General features: G+C 41.4%; 1 non-coding gene across 1 annotated transcript; it reads left to right on the top strand.

Moving 5' to 3' along the window:
- Positions 1 to 13312: 13312 nt before the first annotated feature.
- Positions 13313 to 13415, top strand: LOC129506110 (U6 spliceosomal RNA). The gene has a single exon (XR_008663701.1). It is a non-coding gene; the product is annotated as a U6 spliceosomal RNA (small nuclear RNA).
- Positions 13416 to 20259: the final 6844 nt, after the last annotated feature.

Below are 20259 nucleotides of genomic sequence, written 5' to 3'. Positions count from 1 at the left end.
TCCTGATCAGAGATACCTGCCATAATGATGCAAGAATCAAAGACAAGAGAGAGAAAAGACCTACCAAACCAACCTCCTTCAACTAGTCTCCTTCATTTAGGGGTGAAAGAGAAGAGGGACTGGGATTTTTCAGTCTAAAATTCTGTATTTGTTGGGGTCCTGAAATTCCATCCCATTATAGGAAAAGTAGTTATGATTTTGAAGGACTGATTGGCTGCTGACTACAGTGGACAGACTGGTATGAATCCCAGAGGAATACTTTTTGGAAGAAAATGTCACCAGATCATACCCCTTCTTCAAAGTTCCACTCAATCATTGGCTTCTCTGTGGACACTGTTCTGATCATTCAAAGCACTAAGTGATGTTCTCTGCCCACACCTGGCTCTCATTCCAGAGTATACCTATATCTGTATAATTTTTTTGGTTTTTAATCATGTGTGTATTTCTAAAACTCTCCATTAGTTGCCCTGGATTGTTATTTATCTTTTTGTGCTAGTTTACTTTCTCAAGGACTCTATGAGCAAATTAATGCATTTATATTATTCGTTTACTTGTTCGGCAAATTGTTCTTTTTTTTTTTTTTTTTTTTGATCCGGCAAATCGTTCTTGAGTGCCAACTTGTGTCAGGCACTGTTCTAGGTCCTGGGAGATTCTCTCTCTCTCTCTCTCTCTCTCTCTCTCTCTATCTATCTATCTCTCCCATCTACCATCTATCTCAAGTAGTAGATGCTGTAAAGACAAAGTAGAGTAAGGGAGTTAAGTAATAAAATATGGGAAATCATTGATCAAGAAAATGAATGACAGTTCCATTCATTTTTTTCTGTTTATTTATCAAAGAACGCCATATGTTAAAAAAAAATTACACCTTTGTGACTAGAAAAAGCCATTATAAAAAGGAAATAGTCCAAGAGGAAGAAAAATGCTATTTGACTGGAAAACATAGTTATTGAATTAAACTCTAAAATGGAAGCCATGACATGCAAATGGACACTGCAGGGAAATTTGCATGTCATTAGTAACTGATAAGATAAAGATAAATTTCCTAGAACACAAAAGCAAAAGACAAAGAAATGAAAACGAAAGAATAGAATAATTGTGAAAGACGGTTATCAAAGAGCCGACCCACAAATAACAAGAGTTCTTAAAATAATTAACAAAATCATTTGTAGAAGATGCCATAGATAGAGCATTTGTTGGCTTTAAGTAAAATTCTATTTTAAAAATGAAATATAGTTACTGTATTAATCAGGGATCTTTGGGGCATGTCAGTGTCCCAGGTCAAACTGGCTTAAGCAAAAGAGGGATTTTATTGGCTCATGATTGGCTCAAAGGTTCACTTGGATTCCATCTCTCCAGCTCTGGCTTTCTTCTGGGTTGGCTTCATTCTTAGGCAGGTTGTTCCCATGAGATGATACCCAGTCACTTCGGGCTGATATTCTTCTAGCTTTCAAGCCCAACGGGAGTAAAAAGTTCTTCCTTTCTAATAATACTTGTGTGGCATTAACCTTGGGTTAATCCTCAGACTCTGATTGGTTGGGCTTGGGTCAAATGCTCACCATTGAATCAGTGTAGGCAGCTAAAAAGGGTGGGGGCATTGGTCTCATTGGCAGCACGCTCTTACTCTTGGAACGAGTGGCTGTTTGCTTCATCTAGTGTCCACATGGACTGCAGGTAAGGGAGACAAGGTTTCCCAGAGGATGACGAGGCTGCTGGCCCCAGAAGAAAGGGGAGTGGATGTGGCTAGGCTAAATAACACCATGTTGGGCAGATTAATAAAAGAGCCACCCCCAGACCTATTCATGCTGAATTTTTAACTCTAAGAGGTTACCAAACCCTATAAAGAAATATGCAGCAAGAAGAAAAAAGTCACATGTACCTAAGATTTCTCCTCCAGAACTCTACATGCTTGGAAGACAAAGGTACAAAGTCTTTTGCATCGCAAAGGAAACAGGTTCTGTGACCTAAGGATTCTTGACGCAGGCAAATCGTCCCTCATAATATATACACTCAGAAAATAGAATTCCCAGCACTCTCCTTGAATGAACTAGTAAAAAACATGTTCCAGAAAATAGGGATAAAAAAGTAGGTATAAAGCATCACCAATTCCCATGACTCACCTCTGAAACTGGTTCCTTTCTGTCACCTCTTTTACTGTCACCATCATTGTTCATGTGGACCATTGTCACAGCCTCCTAACTTGCCTTTCCCTTCTAACTCTCAACTCTTCTAAGCCATCCCCACATATCATCCAATGGTCTCCTAATGAACCAAATCCTGTCAATTCTTTGCCTGAAATAATTTATGGCTTTGTACGGCATGTAGAAAAAATTCAAGCTCCTTACCATAGCTTTTGAGACTTTGCATGATTCAGCCTCTGCCCATTATTCCCAACTACAGTGTCCTTTGCTCACTGGAGTGCAGTCATGTAGTTACCTATCAGTTCTTTCTGTGAGTGTGCCAAGCTTCTTCCTCTTTCGGGGCTTTCACACATGCTATGCTGTTCCCTCTACTTGGAACTGTCTTCTCTTGATTCTTCCTTTGTCTGATTCCTTCTCTTTTATTACATTTGTTTGTTTACACCACTTCCTTAGATGGTCTCTGATTTCACAATCTAAAAATAGACTTCCTTCAATTTTTCTTGGCACCCTTATCTCAAACCACCATCACAGCCTGTAATTATATATTTACTTGTGTTCACTTGTATTGTGTCTGTCTAACCCTAGAGTGTGAACCCTATGAAGGCAGGAACCATATCTGTTCTGTTCACCACTGAACTCCCAGGTCTGGGCACTGAACTACAGTGTTAAAGCAATGGTGTAGAGGGCAGATTTTAAAGTTCTAGATTAAATGCACAAATCCAGAATATAGTTCTTCTGGTTCCTACTTTAGTCCCATAAGGATTGATATAAACTGATATGATGTGGAATCTCTGAAAGCAGAATTAAAGCAGACATAACAATGCATGCAGAGTGACTGTGACCTTGAAGGAAGGAACAATTCAGTGAATTAGGGAGAAGAAGTAAGAGGGCATTTCGTGTGTGCACGTGAATGCATGCATGCGTGTGTGTGTATGTGTGTGTGTGTGTTGGTGTTGGTGTTGGTGCAGGGAAAGGTAGGAAAAGACTAATATGCAGAGGTCTAGGACTGAGATGGATTAAGTGTAGTGAGGTAAGGTTATGAGGAGCACAGCAAGGCTGGCATGTACCACAGGACTCACCGTGGGTTAAAATTCAGAGGAAATCCAGAAATTGCTGCCACAAGGCTAAAGCTTTCTCCTTGGAGGGGATTGGCGTTCTGTATGTATATACCTATGTGGGCCCTAGACTTTTGATCTGTGGACAACAAGGACACCTTGTGGCACAATAAGGAAGGGGCGAGAAATATATAACAAAGAGGCTACAGGTGCTAGAGGTACTGCTCAAAAAAGGAAGGCCAGGGGTGTGTGTGGGTATCATAAGTGAAGGGGTGCAGGAAGATCCTGGATGGTAGAAAAGGAAGACAAAATGTTCTGGAAACAAACTTGCATGACTCCCCATGAACCCCATAGTAGGTCTTATTTAGGGGAAGCAAGCAATGTTGTTCTCCATTCCTGGAAAACAATCTTTATGTATGTTTTCTTTTAAAAAGTAAACTCTACCCCCAGTGTGGGGCTTGCACTCATGACCCCAAGATCAAGAGCCGCCCAATCTTTATGTATGTTGATACAAACGTCCCTCAAGGTGGCCCCATGGCTGTTGCTGCATGTAGGTTGGGGTACCTTAAGCAACAATGAAGAGGGGCAGATGTAGCATTCTGAGGCAGGGGATCTGGGCTGGTTTAACTGTCCCTGCCATTTTGTGTTTATTTAACCTCGTGCTAGCTCAGTATCTTAAGACTGCTTTCGTTGAAAGAAAGGGTTGATGAATGATCCCTGCATCCTTATGTGTGATCCTCACAGGCTTTGTGATCTGTAATGCCAGCTATCCTTGGTCCTGGAGAATGTGGGCATGGTGCAGAGGGTGTGAGCCTCTGGAAATGCTGTCTGTGGCCTGATCTCCATTGGCTTGTCCCGCCACGTCTTCACTGTTGCTCAGCCTCAAAGAAAGACTATTGGTCAGCTGAGTAGAACGTTCTTCTGTTCAGTCCTCCAGTTTTGGTAGAGACTTTAAGAGATGGTTTTATTCTTCACCTTGTCTCCAAGAAAGTCTGCAACATACCGATGCCAACCTCTGAGCATCTATCTAGTTTAGGAGACTCACTAGAAAATGTAAACCTGTGCTTTCTTTACCACCTGTTAAAAGTAGCGTGTGGAAAAATAAGGTTCAATGAGCAACTGCCACTAGGTGGCATCATAGTAGCCTCGGTGCATCACAGGAGAGCTGCTTCAGACAAGAAATATGGTGGCTACGTGGAAGCAACCCAAGTGTCCATCCATAGATGAGTGGATAAAGAAGTTGTGGTATATATATATATATATATATATGTATATATATATATATATATATATATACACACACACAATGGAATATTACTCAGCCATAGAAAGGGATGAGATATTGCCATTTGTAACAACATGGATGGAACTTGAGGGTATTATGCTAAATAAAATAAGCCAGAAAGGGAAAGACAAATACCATATGATTTCATTTATATGTGGAATCTTAAAAAAAGACAAACGAATAAACAAATAAAAAGCAGGAACAGACTTATAAATACAGAGAACAAACTTATGGTTGCCAGAGAGAAGAGAGGTGGGGGGTGGTAAAATGGGTGAAGGGGAGTGGGAGGTATAGGCTTCTAGTTATGAAACAAGTAAGTCACAGTGATAAAAGCATAGAGAATATACTCAATGGTATTGTCACAGCATTATATAGTGACAGAGGGTACCGACACTTGTGTGCACAGCATAATGCATAGTTGAGTCACTACCTTGTACACCTGAAACTAATGTAACTTATGTACCAATTATACTTTAATTTTAAAAATATGGTAACTCTAGGCATGGGTTGGTGAAAGGATATGCTTCCCTTAGATGACTTGCAAGATACTTTCCTTCATTTCTAATGATATTGAAAAACTTCCTCAGATCGATCAGTGGATGATAGGTTCCAGCTCAGCAATTTCCAGGGATGGAACCAACCATCCCATCTATAGTTCTGAAAACCTTATAGCAGCGTCACCCAGGGGCAGTTGCCTTCAAGGGAATGCACAGTGTTCTCAAGACCCATCACAAGCATCCTTTGTTGCCACTAGACCTCTAAGTAGAGTCAAATATCAGCTTTCTTCAGGGAAGACTAGTACAACATCTGACTCAGAAGAAGTCATTTATATGCTAGAAAAATTGCAAGATTGTATAATACACATTGACAGAAACCTGGGACATGCGTGGAAGCATGATCTACGGGTGCTAAACTCGGGATGATGGAAGATAGCACTGGATCAGATCAAATTTATTTGGCACATTTATTAGATATTTTGGGTTTAATGTGTTAGTTTTGCAACTGTAAGTGGCTCTAAAACTTTCTTGGTTGACTGACTGAACCTTGGACTCAGTATTGGTATGTGTTTAATAAGGTTGGAATGCTAGAACTTCCCTGACAGGATGTAGGAGAGGCATTCAAGACAGAGAGAAAGGAATGATAAAGTCACTTTATCACATGAGATCACACCTACCCCTACCCTCTAAATACATCAACCAGAGGCCACAGAGGACAAAACATTCATTGAGAAATACATCACTGATGTGAGCACTTGCATCTCTGAAAAACTCTGTAGTAGTGGCTGTTTTCTGTAAGCCAGAAATAGTGGTGGAGACACCTTCATTGAGTTGAGCTCACAGATGTCAAAGGGAAGGACGGAATTCCCATATAGCAGAGGTCAAATGACAGAACTTAACCACCAAAGACAAGGGGATATTTACAATAAAAGGCTGCATGAACATCGTGGTAATCAAACTGTTTTGAGACTAAGATCTTTAGTTGGACAATTGATCATGGTGAATGTAGGAATGAAAAAAATTGACAGACCACTAGAATGTTGTTTGACCTATAAAAAGTATGGTGGCCAAAAATTTGACTTGAGTGGCCTCCCATCCAATTTCTAGACCCAAGTCAGTTACAGACTCAGAGTCTGTTGATTGGAGGGCTGACAAAATGACCCATCTTGTGGACTTCAATTAACATCTTTCCCCAGCTATTCCAGTGCTTGCTTAATGCACCTGTGTCCGAAGTAGCCATAATGGCAGGGATAGGGGTATGTGTGCACTCAACAACAGGGGCTTGCCCTAATCAAGGTTTTTCTGACCAGCAATGCTGCTGAATGCCTAGCTTGACAACGACAAAAAGCCCCTGATATGGCACCATTCCCTAATGGGCCCAGCCAGCCCTCAGGGGTGACTTGATTCAATTATTCCCTTCTATCATGGAGAAGAGCAAACGATTGTCCCCCTTGGAGAAGACAGGGATTGTGAGTACATACCTCCTTTTCTGCCCAGAACCTTCTGCCAGCATGATCTGTGATTATAAAATATGGCATACTGTACACAACGTTGATTCTGATCAAGGCAGTCATTTCAAAAACAGTGTAGCAATGGATTCGTGCCCATGGGATTAACTGGTATGGCCTATACCCTACCCTTCAGAAGCAGCTGGCCTAGTAGTAAGATTTAGGGCTTTCTGGGCTACTGAAGGTATGGTACTAGTTGAGAGATTACATCTTAAAAGGAGAGTTCTTCTTCAATAGGTGTAGATTATACTTGGAATCATAGGGAAATATCTATATCTATCTGTATCTATATCATCTATATCTATATCTCCCTCTATATTTCCCAAAGCCTGTCTACATGGGCCTGGGAATCATAGGTAGAAGTAGACTAGTTCCTCTCTTTAATAAATCTCATTGCCAGCCCACAGACATTTTGCTTCTGATCCCTGTGACTTTGAGCTCTGCTCATTCGTAGTCCTGATTCCCAAAAAGCAAATGCTTCTTCCAGAGCATACACCAATGTTTCATTGATTTGGAAGACAAGACTTCCATCTGATCATTTTGTGTTCCTCATGCTACTAAGCCAACAGGCAGAGAAGAGAGTTATTCTGTTCCTGGGGTGATTGATATTGATTAATGACTCAATGGGGAGGACTGTATTTGGAACCCAGGGTGTTATTCTCTAGGGTGAATTTTCACGCCGATGGTAGAAGTTAATAGAAGATGACAGTTTTTCCACTCACCCCTGCCAAAGCATATCCAGTGATGATTCAGACCCTTTAGGCGAGATGGATTACCCCAGCATATAAAAAAAATCCCAACCATCTGAGTTGCTGGATGAAGACAAAGGAAATATGAAATGGATAGCAAAAGAAGGAAGTTGTAAACATCAATAATGGCCTCATGCCTAGTTACATGCTTATTATGTATATGTATATAGATATATAATCGTATATATTAATTATCTTATTATTCTTTCCTTCTCATCCTTCTTATTTTTACAAATTTTATTGGAAGTTAACTTTATAATTTGTTTTTTAGGAAACATACGTTCAGATGAAATTGCATTTGAGAAATAACCAATGCCACTCAGAGATGGGTACGATGAAACCTGAGACTCTGCAGATCAGAGTTTGGGAGGAAGACAACACTGTCTTGGTTTCTATGCAGAAAAGTTGCATTTGGGGGAGAAAACAAAGGTTTTTGTGGTAATAGCAAAATTCAAATTTTGTAGCATAGCTTTATGGATGCTAACTAGCCAAAGGAGAGGACTCTATCAGTTATTACTTTAATGCCTCTCACTTTCAAATTCACTATTTTCTTTTAATGGGAAAATTACTTTTTCTGGAGGAGTGGGCAGGCATCTAGTCCAGAACTTCTGGGATTACTTCTTGGTGCTGGTAGCCTTGGTGACCTTGAGCACCAAGGATCCTAGAGCTGGAACCAAGGATCCTAGAGCTGGAACTTGTGGAACATTGTGGAAAGCCACAATGTTGCTTTTCCAGTTGGCTCTGCCATTTGGGTCACTAGATGGAGACAGAAAGACTGGAAGAGGAACAAGAGGTTTGCTCCATGCTGTGTATTTCCTGAGGGTTTTTTTGTCTGCTTGTGGTTCCTATGAGTATTACCCCAGCCAAACCTCATCATAGCAAAAGCGTTTTCATGTTGTAGCAGCAGCTGGATCCGGTTTGCAGTTTTTCTAACACCTGCAGAATCAGCTTCATCATGTCTCCTTGGGGACACTAACAATAGCCAGCCAGTGCCCTTCCTCAAGATCAGATCCCAAACCCCTAGTCTCCTCTTCTGGACTCAGACAATTAACATTAGCTGAGAAATATCTCCTACTCAGAGGTCTGAGTTTCAGTTCCTCGTGGTTGATCTACCAAGTTTCTAAGTTTTAATAAGTTCAATCTTTGTTTTGCTTCCTCAGATTTCAGCAGTTGCAACTTCCATGATATTTTACAATTCTCTTTTAACCCTTTGGTTACTGTGATGGTTAGTTTTATGTGTCAGCTGGGCTAGTCTATAGTACCCAGTTACTTAATGTACACTAATCCAGGTGTTGCTGTTAGGATACCACTCAGGTGAAAGACTGTAGGAGCAAAAACTGAGGTTTCCTGGAGAAAGAAGAAATTCTGCTTTAAGACTGCAACAATAGCTCTTGCTGAAGAATTTCAAGCCTGCTCTACAGATTTCAGATCTGCTAGCCCCCACAAGTGTGTAAATCAGTTCCTTGAAATAAATCTATTTATGTATGTTGAAAGATTTAGGTTCTGTTTCCATGGACAGATCCAACTGATGGGTATCTAGCTAGGATCTTTGTATGTATTAACATGTATTAAACTCTCTCTATTCAAATAACTGATGTTTTATATAAAGATTTTGTTTATTTATTTATGAAAGACACATACAGAGAGAGGCAGAGACACAGGGAGAAGGAGAAGCAGGCTCCCTGCAGGAAGCCCAATGTGGGACTCGATCCCGGAACTCCAGAATCACGTCCTGAGCCAAAGGCAGACGCTCAACCGCTGAGCCACCCAGGCGTTCCAACCAGTGTGGTTTTGATCTTGTGAGTGAATCCTAACTGATTCAATGATGCAGAAATAGTGGAAGCTTTTAATAAAGACTCCTATACTAAAAGTGAGCTTAAAAAGCTAACGTGGGTAGACATTGCGGCCAGTAAAGAGAACATTGCTTAGGCAGAGAAAATAAATGCCAAAGCAGAGTGTGTGGTTAGAAGACTGGCAAGTGATAATGATTAGCACATACATCCTGTGGAGTGTATCAGAGGGAATTGGAGCTTCATAAGAATCCAGTTAATAGAGCTGTAATTAGAATACACTTTGAACACATACAAATCTGAAGAACAAGTGCTTTCTACAAATAGCTGTGTAAATTCTCCAGAAGAATGGGATTATCCTGACACAGAAGGAAAAGAGAGCAGAACACCCTGGGTCATATACAAGACTAGAAGTTGGAAAAGAGGAAACCACAGTAAATTAGAGCAGAAGTTACTTGTCTGAGACACAGGTTTAAGAATTCAGTTCTTTAGGGAGGACATTCTGTTGATCTATTCCTGTATAACAAATCATGTAAGAACACAGAAGCTTAAAACAACAAGCATTCATTTTGCTCACAAATCTGCAGTTCAGGGCAGGGATCACTTCTGTCCCTCACCATACTAGCTGTAACAGCTAGACTAAGGGCTGGCACAGCAACCTTTGAAATGTGTTACTCATATGGCTGGTACTGGCTCTCTGGGAGCTCAGCCAAGGTGGTGGGCTGTGAGCCTTTTCTCCATGTGGGCCCCTCTCCAGGCAGTGTGGGGTTACTTATGGCAGAGTGGCTGGGATCAAAGAACAAGCATCCTAAGAAAGAAAGAAAACCTGACAAGGTCTTAAAGTCTGAGCCCAGAAATTGGCACAGTGTCGCTTCTGCTGCAATCCCCTAGTCAAATTGTCACAGAATCCAGATTCAAGGATAGGAGGTGTAGATTTCACTTCTCAGTGGGAAGAACGTCAAAAAACCTGGGGCAGGGGCATGTTTTAAAACTGTCACGAGAAAATTAGCAATCAAAATTTGACTACTGAGAATGCTTACCTGGCCAAGTGGACTGGTAAAGTGCATAGAGTTCTCTTTCCACTAGGTGGTTCAGTCACACGAGTCCTTTTGAAATCCTGAGTTAAAATACACCCTACTTTTTGTTGTCTACATGGCTTTCTTGGTTAAGTCAGTTCTACCTAATTACCAACATGATTTGGGAGATTAGATGGCAAAATGGAAATAGCATAAACCTATGGAACACATAGTCTTAGCAAGAAAATGACACAAAGGCAAACCATAATCAAACATTATCTTAGGGATGCCTGGGTGGCTCAGTGGTTGAGTGTCTGCCTTGGGCTCATGGCATGACCCTGGGATCCTGGGATCAAGTCCCACATCGGGCTCCCCACAGGGAGCCTGCTTCTCCTTCTGCCTATGTCTTTTCCTCTCTCTCTATGTCTCTCATGAATAAATAAATAAAATTTTTAAAAAACCCACAAAACATTATCTTAGAAGCAGTCAGGTAAAAAAAAATGTACAGAGGAACAAATATAAAGATGTAACAACTACAACAACAAAAAAGATTATAACAAATCCCTCTTTGGAAAGAATGCAAGTGAGAAGATAGTGGAGCGCTATCTTTAAAGTACTGAAAAGGAAAAAAAGTGTCAATCTAGAATTCTATACTCACTAAAGATATCTTACAAAAATGAAGGTAAAATAAAGTCTTTTCCAGAAATACAAAAGTTCGAAGAATTCATTGCTTGACAACCTGCAGTATAAGAACTGCTAAAGTCCTTTAGGCAGGAGAAAAATGATCCCAGGTAGAAATCTGAATGTCCATAAACAAAGAGAACTAGAAATGGCACTACATAAATAAATGTATCTGATTATATTATTTCTTTTAAGAATCTCTTTATACACTAACCATTTGAACACAGCAATAATGTGGGGCACCTGGGTGGCTCAGTCAGTTAGGTGTCTGCCTTTGGCTCAGGGCATGATTCTGGGGTCCTGGGATCAAGCCCCACCTTGGGTTCCTTGCTTAGCTGGGAGTCTGCTTCTCTCTCTGCCTCTACCTTTGCTCATGCTCTCCCTCAAATAAATAAATGAAATCTTTCAAAAAATAGCAATAATGTATTTTGGAGTTCATAACATTAGTGCAGGTAAAATATGGCAATAATAGCATAAAGACTGAGAGGGGAGAAATGGAAGTATGCTATTATACAATTCTATATTTTACATGAAGTGGTATCTGATACCAGATACCAGATTTAAAGGAAGACTGTAATGACTGAAAGATGTATACTAAACTTCAAGGTAACCACTAACACAAAAAAACAAAGAGCTACATGTAGTAAGTCAACAAAGAAGATAAAATGGAATCATAATAATAAAATCAATGAAATCAAAAGAAGGCAGAAAAAGTATTAATAAATATATCATACAAGTAGAAAATAGCTGGAGGATGGACTTACACCTAACCATATCAATTATCACATGAAATGTAGATCACCCCAGTTAAAAGGCAGAACTCATCAGCTTGGACCAAAAAAAAAAAAAATGACACCCAAGTATCTGCTGTCCACAAGGAACACACTTTAAATACACAAATAAGTTAAATGTAAAAAAACAAAACAAAACACAGAAAATGCCTACAGATATACCAGGCTTAAAAAAAAAAAAAAGATATACCAGGCTAACACTAATCAAAAGTAAACTGACGATTACACACAGACACACACATTGTGGTCATGTTGTCTGACCACAATGGAATTAAGTGAGAATTCAGTTGGAAAAAGATATCTGAAGAATCTCCAAATATTTGGAAACTAAGTAATCTACTTATAAAAAAAAAACCCTTAGATCAAAGAAGAAATCAAAAGAGAAATTAGAAAGTATTTTGAACTGAATGAAAACAGAAACACCACATGTTGGAATTTGCAGAATGCTACTAAAGCAATACTTAGGCTGAAATTTATAACACCAAATGCCTATATTAGAAAAGAATGTCCTCAATTTGCTAACGGGCATCTATGAAAAACCTACAGCTAACATCATACTTAATGAAAAAAGACTGAATTCTTTCTCCCTAATATCGGAAACAATACAAAGGATATTCATTCTCACCACTTGTATTTATAATTGTATTTGAGATTCTAGGCACTGCAATAAGACAAAAATATAAATAAATAAAATAAAAGGCATCCAGTTTGGAAAGGGAGAAGTAAAACTATCCTTATTCATAGCCCACATAGACAATTCTGTAGAGTCTACAAAAAGGCTCCTGGAACTAGTAAGGGAGTCAAGCAAGACTGTAGAATACAAGACTAATAACACAAAACATTGTCTTTCTAAATGTACAAAAATCTTCCGTGTGTCTGTATACCAGCAATGAATGATCAGAAATTGAAGTTGAAAATTACAATTTACAGTAGCATAAAAAATGTGAAATACGTAAGTTTAACTTTGATAAAGGTTATGAAAAACTGTGTGGTGAAAATGAGGAAACATTGCTGACAGAGGTTAAAGAAGATACAAGGAAATGGAGAGAGGTACTTTGTGGATCAGAAGACTCAGTGTTACCAATACAGCAATTCCCCCCAAATCGATCTATAAATTCAATAAATATTAACCAAAATTCCAATAGACTTTTTTTTGTAGAAATTGACAAGCTTATTCTAAAATTTATGTAGAAATTCAAGAGACTGAGAATAGATGAAACAGCTTTGAAAAAGAATAAATTTGGAGGGCTCATGTGTTCTGATTTCAAGACATATCACAGGCTATAGTAATCAAGACAGTGTGTAAAGATAAATAGACCGAGGAAACAGAATACGGAGTCTAGAAATAGACCTGCACGCATATGGATAACTGATTTTTGACAAAGACGTAAAGGCATTTGGTGAAGAAGGGATGGTCTTTTCAGCAAATGGTGCTGTAACTGTTGAATATGCCTGTTTTTAAAAAATAAATTTTGATCCTTACAACACATCACACACAAAACTGGATCATAGATTTAAGTATACGACTCAAAGTTATGAAACTTCCAGAAGAAAACATGAGAGAAAGTCTTGGTGATCATATCTTAAGCAAAGATACAATGACAAGAGCACAATCCACAAAAGAACAAGTTGATAAATACGGCTGCCAAAATCAAAAGCTTCTGCTTTTCAGAAGGCACTGTTAATAAGAGAATGTAAAGACCAGGCACAGACTGGAATAAGATATTTGCAAAGCATATATCTAATAAAAGACTTGTATCCAGAAAATACAAACTTTGTATTAAGAAGCAAACAATTTGCGCTTGCTTTGGCATCATTTACACTAAAATTGGAAAGATACAGAAAAGATTAGCATGGCCCTTGTGCAAGGATGACATGCACATTTGTGAAGTGTTCCATAATTTTTTTATGTCGTGGCCTACAGGCCAGTAAAAGATTCACATTAAAAAAACAACAACAACAGAACAGAAACAAACAATTCAATCTAAAAACAGCATAAGATTTGAATAGATACTTCACCAAAAATTCTTTAAAAAACCAAACTGACGGGACCCCTGGGTGGCTCAGTGGTTGAGCATCTGCCTTCCGCACAGGTAGTGATCCTGGGGTCCTGGGATCAAATCCCACATCAGGCTTCCTGCGAGGGGCCAGCTTCTCTCTCTGCCTATGTCTCTGCCTCTCTCTCTCTCTGTCTTTCATGAATAAATAAATAAAATCTTTAAATTAAATAAAATAAAACGAAACTGACGTTTATAATATGATCCAACCATTTCACTATAAGGCATTTACCGCAGAGAAAACAAAGTATATGTCCATACAAAAACTTCACAAAATGTTCATAGCAGCTTTATTTGCAATAGTTTGAAACTAGAAACAGCCAAATGTCCATTAGAAGGTGAACGAATAAAGAAATTGTGATATATCTGTATAATGGATACTCAACAATAACAAGAAATGAGCTATTCATAGATGTAACACTGTGAATGACTCTCATGGATGAAATATAATAAATTAAAGAAGCCAGACAGAAGAGGCTATATACTATGTGATGTTACTTATAGTATATACTAGCAAACCCAAACTAATCCATACTGTCAGAAAGTAGGTTAGTAGTTGCCTGGACAGCAGGGGGAGTGGGGTCATGAGTGAGAGGGACAGGAGAGAAGGATTACAATGGAGCAAGAAAAACTGTTGGAGGTGCTGCATATGTTCACAATTTGACTGAGGTGATGGTTTGATGGGTGTATACCTATGGCATAGGTATACAGCTTATTAAATTTCACACTTTAGTTTTAATTTCAAAAAGAAATCAAGTGAAAATTGTTCCTTCCTTCTAGATCCTAGTTAGGTTTAGAGACGAGCATGTCTTAACGTCATCTAGCCCAGGGCTGTCCAACATGGTAACCACTAGCCTCATGTGACCATTTGAATTTAAATTCATTACAACTATAATGAAAAATTTCATTTCTTAGTTGCAATAGGCACATTAAAGGGCTCAGGAGCCATATGTGGCTAGTGGCCATCCTATTGGACGGCACAGATTATAGAATATTTCTTTCATCAGAGAAAGTTCTCTTGGACAGGACTTTCCTAGATTCTATAGAGAACTGGGGATTGTCATAGTCTCATCAATACCTTTACAAACAACTGAGATCTTTTGCTGGCCATCTATTGAGAAGTTACTTTGTGCCAGAAACCACCCTTTACATGAATTACATCTAATTCTTACAAGGAAAGACTAAGGGTCCGAGAGGATTAAATAATTTCCTAAAGCTTATCGTTACTAAGTGGTGAGGCTAAAATGTAACCGTACAACTACCTAACCCAAAAGCCTGAACTCTTAGGCTATTCTCATATATCCTGTGGCTATACCACACCTTTTTCATTTTATACGTGTGAAGATTTTCTTTTTAGCTTCAACCATGAAGTCCTACATTTATCCCTCCTAAATTTTATCTTACTGGATTAAATTTACTGCTCCAGATTGTCAAAATATTTCAGGATCCTCATCATGTCATTCCATATGCCCATGAATTTCCCAAGGTCCATGTCTTTCGCCACTTTGATAAGCATGGCTTCCTAAACTCCATCCAAGTGGTGATTAAAATCAATAGGTCAAGGGACTGGGTGGAAGACTGTGGGCAGCTATTAGAAATCCCCCTTTAGGCCAACATCAGTTCACCAGTCTATACTCATTGAGGTACTAGCATCATGTACCATCCCTGTTCTTATATCAAGATTCTGTAGTTCGAGCCTAATACCCCTTTAGCATCATCGGAATCATATACTAATATTAATTAGCTGATCTGACTAGTTTACAGATGTCATCAAACAATATATGCTTCTAACCAAACATGGTACCTGGGGGGATCAAGATATGGGCCTTAACACCTTGGGAGTTAGGGACCATGGGCCATAGGAGCCATACGGGTCACTCAGTGGGTTAAGCATCTACCTCTTAATTTCAACTCATGTTGTGATCTGAGGGTTGTGAGATTGAGCCCCTTGTCGGGCTCCCTGCTCAGCTGGGAGTCTGCTTGAGATCCTCTCTCTCTCTCTCTCTCTCTGTCCCTCACCCTGCTCACATGGGCACTTTCTCTCTCTCTCTCTCTCTCTCTCAATTAAATACATAAATCTTTAAAAAATAGGTATCAGACCCTAGTATTGGTGTCTGTCATTTCCCACATTGCTGTCCTCTTCCTCTTCAGCTGCCCCAACTCTGAAGTGATTGTTTTAGGTCTGTTGCCCCCAAAACCAAACTATCTCAAAAACAATGGCTTCAAACAACAATAATCATTTATTTGCTTGTGGCAATTTTGGGCATGGCTTGGCAAGAGCACTTTGCTTTTACTCCACATGGCATCAGCTAGGGTGGCTGGAAGGACAGCTGGGGACTGGCACGATGAGGCTCCTCTGACACAAGCTCATGAAGTATATCAACTCTGAGGACCCTGTGATCCTGCCTCATGCTCTCCTGCCACCCGCCTCCCCCTCACTTCCAAACTCTGCCCATGTCGACCAACATGTGTTTCCCAGACTTGCCCTCCTCAGGCATCTTCAGGCTTCTGTCTAGTATGGCTTTCTTCCCTTTCCTTGACCAACTCCTATGCCTCCTTGAAGACTCAGTCAAGGTGTCACAACCACCTGGAAGCCTCCTCCGATAATCCCTATCCCCACACAATTCAGTTCACATTAGGTAACTCTCCACCATCTTCCCACAGCATGTGTTGCCCTTCGGAAAAGCACTTATCCCTCTATAATGGGTTGCTCTAGACTCTTCACTCTTTAAGAGAAAAAAAGTTGTGTTCTCAGTGTGGGGGAGATAGTAGATGCTCAGTAGGCTGAATCAATGAATGATGCAATGATAAAACAGATCTTGTAAACTAAAATGCTATCAAAATACCAGACTAGCAGCAGGACCCAGCACCTGAAAAAGGTCTCAGCCAAGCAAGTTCTCCCGGACCCAAGATGAAATGAGTTCGAGTATAGCAAGCATTCTTGACTAGGGCCTCAAGCACTAGTAAGCACTGTGTAAGCGTTTGCTGCCACTACTGTGATGACTTCTGCAGCTTTCAGAGGAAGAGCTGACCTTGTTAAAAAATTCTTTCTGCCTCCCTCATTATAGTTTTCCCTAGAAAGAGACCTTGAGTGATATCACCACCTTCTCACATGCTCCTCCTCCTCTTCCTCGGGATCTGGGCGTTCCCTGAGGTTAGAATTCCCGAAAGAGGAATCCTCTGGAAGAGGAAGTGTTCAAGGCTACCAACCTGGGTGTGTCTGACTCTTGGCAAAAGGTCGGTTGCCATCAGCTTCTCTCTCCTACCGGCTTCCATTGCAGCAGGTAGATGCAAGCATTGCCACCTGCCAGGTGTTTCTGAGCTTCCCCAGGCCTGGCAGAGCTAAGGAGAGGTAGGCATGAGCAGTGACAGACTTCTCTGGTATCTGCCACCCTGGGATCAGCATCCACCTTCCCTTTGCCCTTTGAGCTCAGGGTCATTTGGATTGGAGGCCAAGCAGACCCTCTGGAATGAAAGCCAGTCACACCTGGGGAGAAGGCTTGGTTTGAACCTTAATTTGGAAAAGATGCCAAGTTCTTCAAGTTTCCTCAAGCCTGGCTCTTGCCCTGCATTTCTGGGGTGGCCGGGAGCCAAAAGTCCCAGACTCCTCCTCATCACGTCCCTGCCTCACCCTCCCAGGAATTTGGGGAAACCTGAGGATGGCAGGTTTGACCTGAACTGTGATTAATATTTGGTGCTGGGAAAACCAGAGTTCTGGGCTAAGCATGAAAATTTTGGGGGTGAGGGGGAAAGGGGACTTTCCAAGATGGCCCTGAGAGAACAAGACAGGGTAGGGTCTTGGAGAAGAAGCCCAAGTGCCAAGGGAGTCTGAGAAGCGCTGAAAAGTAAAGGCATGTGGGAATGGCGGATGTAGAGTCTTGAAGAACCACATTAGGGGCAAAAATAGGGTGAGAATCCTGAAGGAGGGACGCTGGAGTCTGGTGGATGATCTGAGGGAAAGAATGGATTCGGTGCTTCTGTCTTGCGTTTCCAGGTAGACCTCGCTTCCTCAGGCTCTCTTTTTTGACCATACAGTGTCTCCCAGGGCAGCACTGAGCTAATCCTCACCCCACTCGGGAGCCAGATTCTGTGGGTGCAGATCCCAGCTTCTCCCTCACTAACTCTGTGGTCCTTGTCCAAGCTCTTTTTAAGCTCTTTTTCCCTGAGTTCCCTCAATCTGCGTGATGTGGTTGAGAAGAACACCTCCTCACAGGGTTATAAAGAGCAAATAAAATAATACAGCAAAAGTGCTTAGCACAGGGGTGCGCGGGTGGCTCAGCAGGTTAAGTGCCTGACTCTTGGTTTCGGTTCAGGTCAGGATCTGAGTTGTGGGATTGAGCCCCGAGTGGGGCTCCATGCTCAGCCAGGGGTCTGCTTGAGGAGTGTCTCTCTCTGCAACTCCCCCCATTCCCTCTCTCTCAAATCAATAACTAAACCCCTGAAAAAAATAGTTAGCATAGAGGTCAGCTCTTGAGTGGTAAGGGCGATGTGATGGCCGTGACTGGCTAATGACTTGTCTCTTCTACCACTGAGAGGTCTGTGGGGGGCCAGGGCTGTTGGTGCTGTTTGCCACTGTATCCTCAGAACCTAGCTCAGTACCTGGCGAATCCCAAGGGCCCACTGGGTGTTTGTTGAATGAATGTTGAAGTGACTAAGGTGGACTTATGTTAGGGCCCTTGTAGGGATGGGGGCATAGGGATTTGGATCACTATGGGCACCCTCTAAACATTTTTCTCTCAGTGATCCAAGTTTTAAAAAAAAAAAGACAGCAAGGTTATTCCTAGAGATGATCACTTTTATTTCCTTTTTTTTTTCTGTAGTCTCCACAAAGTTTCCCTAGCAAAACAAGGATAATTTATTTTTATTTTTGAGAGAGTGTGTGCGAGCAGAGGTGGGGGTCCGAGGGGGAGGAGAGAGAGAATCCCCAGCAGACTCCTCACTGAGCATGGGCGACTGGGGGCTCGATCTCAGGAACCTGAAAACCTAACCTGAGCTGAAATCAGAAGTCTGATGTTCAACTAACTGAAGCTTCCCCCAGGATTACTTTCCTAATGGTTTAAAAGAGAAAATGCTGATACAGCTTTGTTACCAGTAGAGCAGGTGCTCTACTCCTCTCCTCTTCTCCCCTCCCCTCTTCCCCAGTCCTCATCACCACACTGGTAGGGGTGCTTGTTTTTAAAAACTCATGTAAATAAAATCCTAGAAGCTGGAAGAGAGAGAGAGAGAGAGAGAGAGAGAGAGAGAGAGAGAGAGAGAGAATGCTGTTAAACAAACCTAACACTATGCAAGGACTGGAAGGGAGGAGCCATGACTGAAGGATGAGCATGAGTAGGTAATGCAGGGGATGGCTTCTGCTTCTCCTCGCCTGCCCATCACCCTCTCAGCTTTCCAGTGCCCCTTGGAGGTCTTACTGGATGCTTCCTGCCAGGGGAATTCTCAAAGCACAAAGCCATGAGGATGAGGCTCCTGCTTTTTTGATCTGATGAAGGATCTGACTGAAGCACATTTGAGCTCTAAAAGGATCTCCACATGTTCAGAGGGAAAGAACATTTTCAGCCCTAAATCTTGTGGTGCCCAGTAATGATCATGAGCCCATGTGGTGAAGGGTGAAACATCTCGTGGTGCCCACTCTGGCCCTGCCGCTCTTGGTAACAGTGGAGTACTAGTCTCCAGAGGCCCGTCCCAGGTTGGGGGACACTAGCAGCTGCCCATGGGAAAGGAAAGGAGAGTGGTCTGGAGGGAAGACGACTGGATCAGGCATTGAGGTGCTCAGGTTGGAGTGCTAGCTCTACCTGGCTGCATGATGCTCCAGTCACTGAGCCTCGGTTTCCCTTCTGGAAAAGACAATAGGAACATCTTCCTTACCTATGAGGGATTTTGAAAATAAAGCAAGACCATCTGTGGAAATGCTTTGGAGATTATGAAATGATGACAAATGCTATATAGGAATGGGAAGAGTTTTGGTGGAGAAGTGGAAGGCACAGACTCCCCTCAGTGAGTTACATCCTGTTGCTTGCATTTTCAAGTGACAATACATTTACTAGGGTGCCTGAGTGTTTCAATAAGTTAGGCATCCAACTCTTGATGTCAGCTTGGGTCTTGATCTCAAGGTCATGAGTTTAAGCCCCATGTTGGGCTCCACAGTGGGTATGGAGCCTACTAAAACAAACAAAAAACAAAAAAGACATTTATTGAGTTCCCCCTTCAGCTAGGAGTGGCTCTGTATGTTATATTGTTTTGTCCTCATTTGCCCCATGTTCTAGAGGAGGACACTGAGGTTAAAAGAGGTTAGCCTTATGGGACTTACCCAAGGTTGCACAGCAAGTAATTGGCAGATCTCAAATCTGGCTCTTCTTTCTCAACCCAACTTGTAGTGACCAGCTTGTCTTGGTTTGCCCAGGACTCATCTTTAAGAATGAAAGTTCTATGTCCCAGGAAGCCCCTCAGTCCTGGGCAACCTGGGATGGTTGGTCACCCTAAGGCTGGGCTTATTCCATAAGTCAGCAGCATTTGGCTTTCCCAATCTCGATGGAGGCTATAGACCAGTGAAGGCCCCCAAATTATTCTCCTGCTTTCTCCTATGGGAGAGATGGTGGGGCCTCCTGCCCTGGAAAGACCCTTCTCTAGGTAGGATTAACATTAAAAAACTCAACCAAGAGGCCAAGTGGCATCAGAAGATCTGATCTTTCAGC

Source organism: Nyctereutes procyonoides, unplaced genomic scaffold (assembly GCF_905146905.1).
Source record: "Nyctereutes procyonoides isolate TBG_1078 unplaced genomic scaffold, NYPRO_anot_genome, whole genome shotgun sequence".
Classification (NCBI taxonomy): domain Eukaryota; kingdom Metazoa; phylum Chordata; class Mammalia; order Carnivora; family Canidae; genus Nyctereutes; species Nyctereutes procyonoides.
Note: the sequence above shows the minus strand (reverse complement) of the source record. Positions and strands in the feature narration are given on the sequence as shown.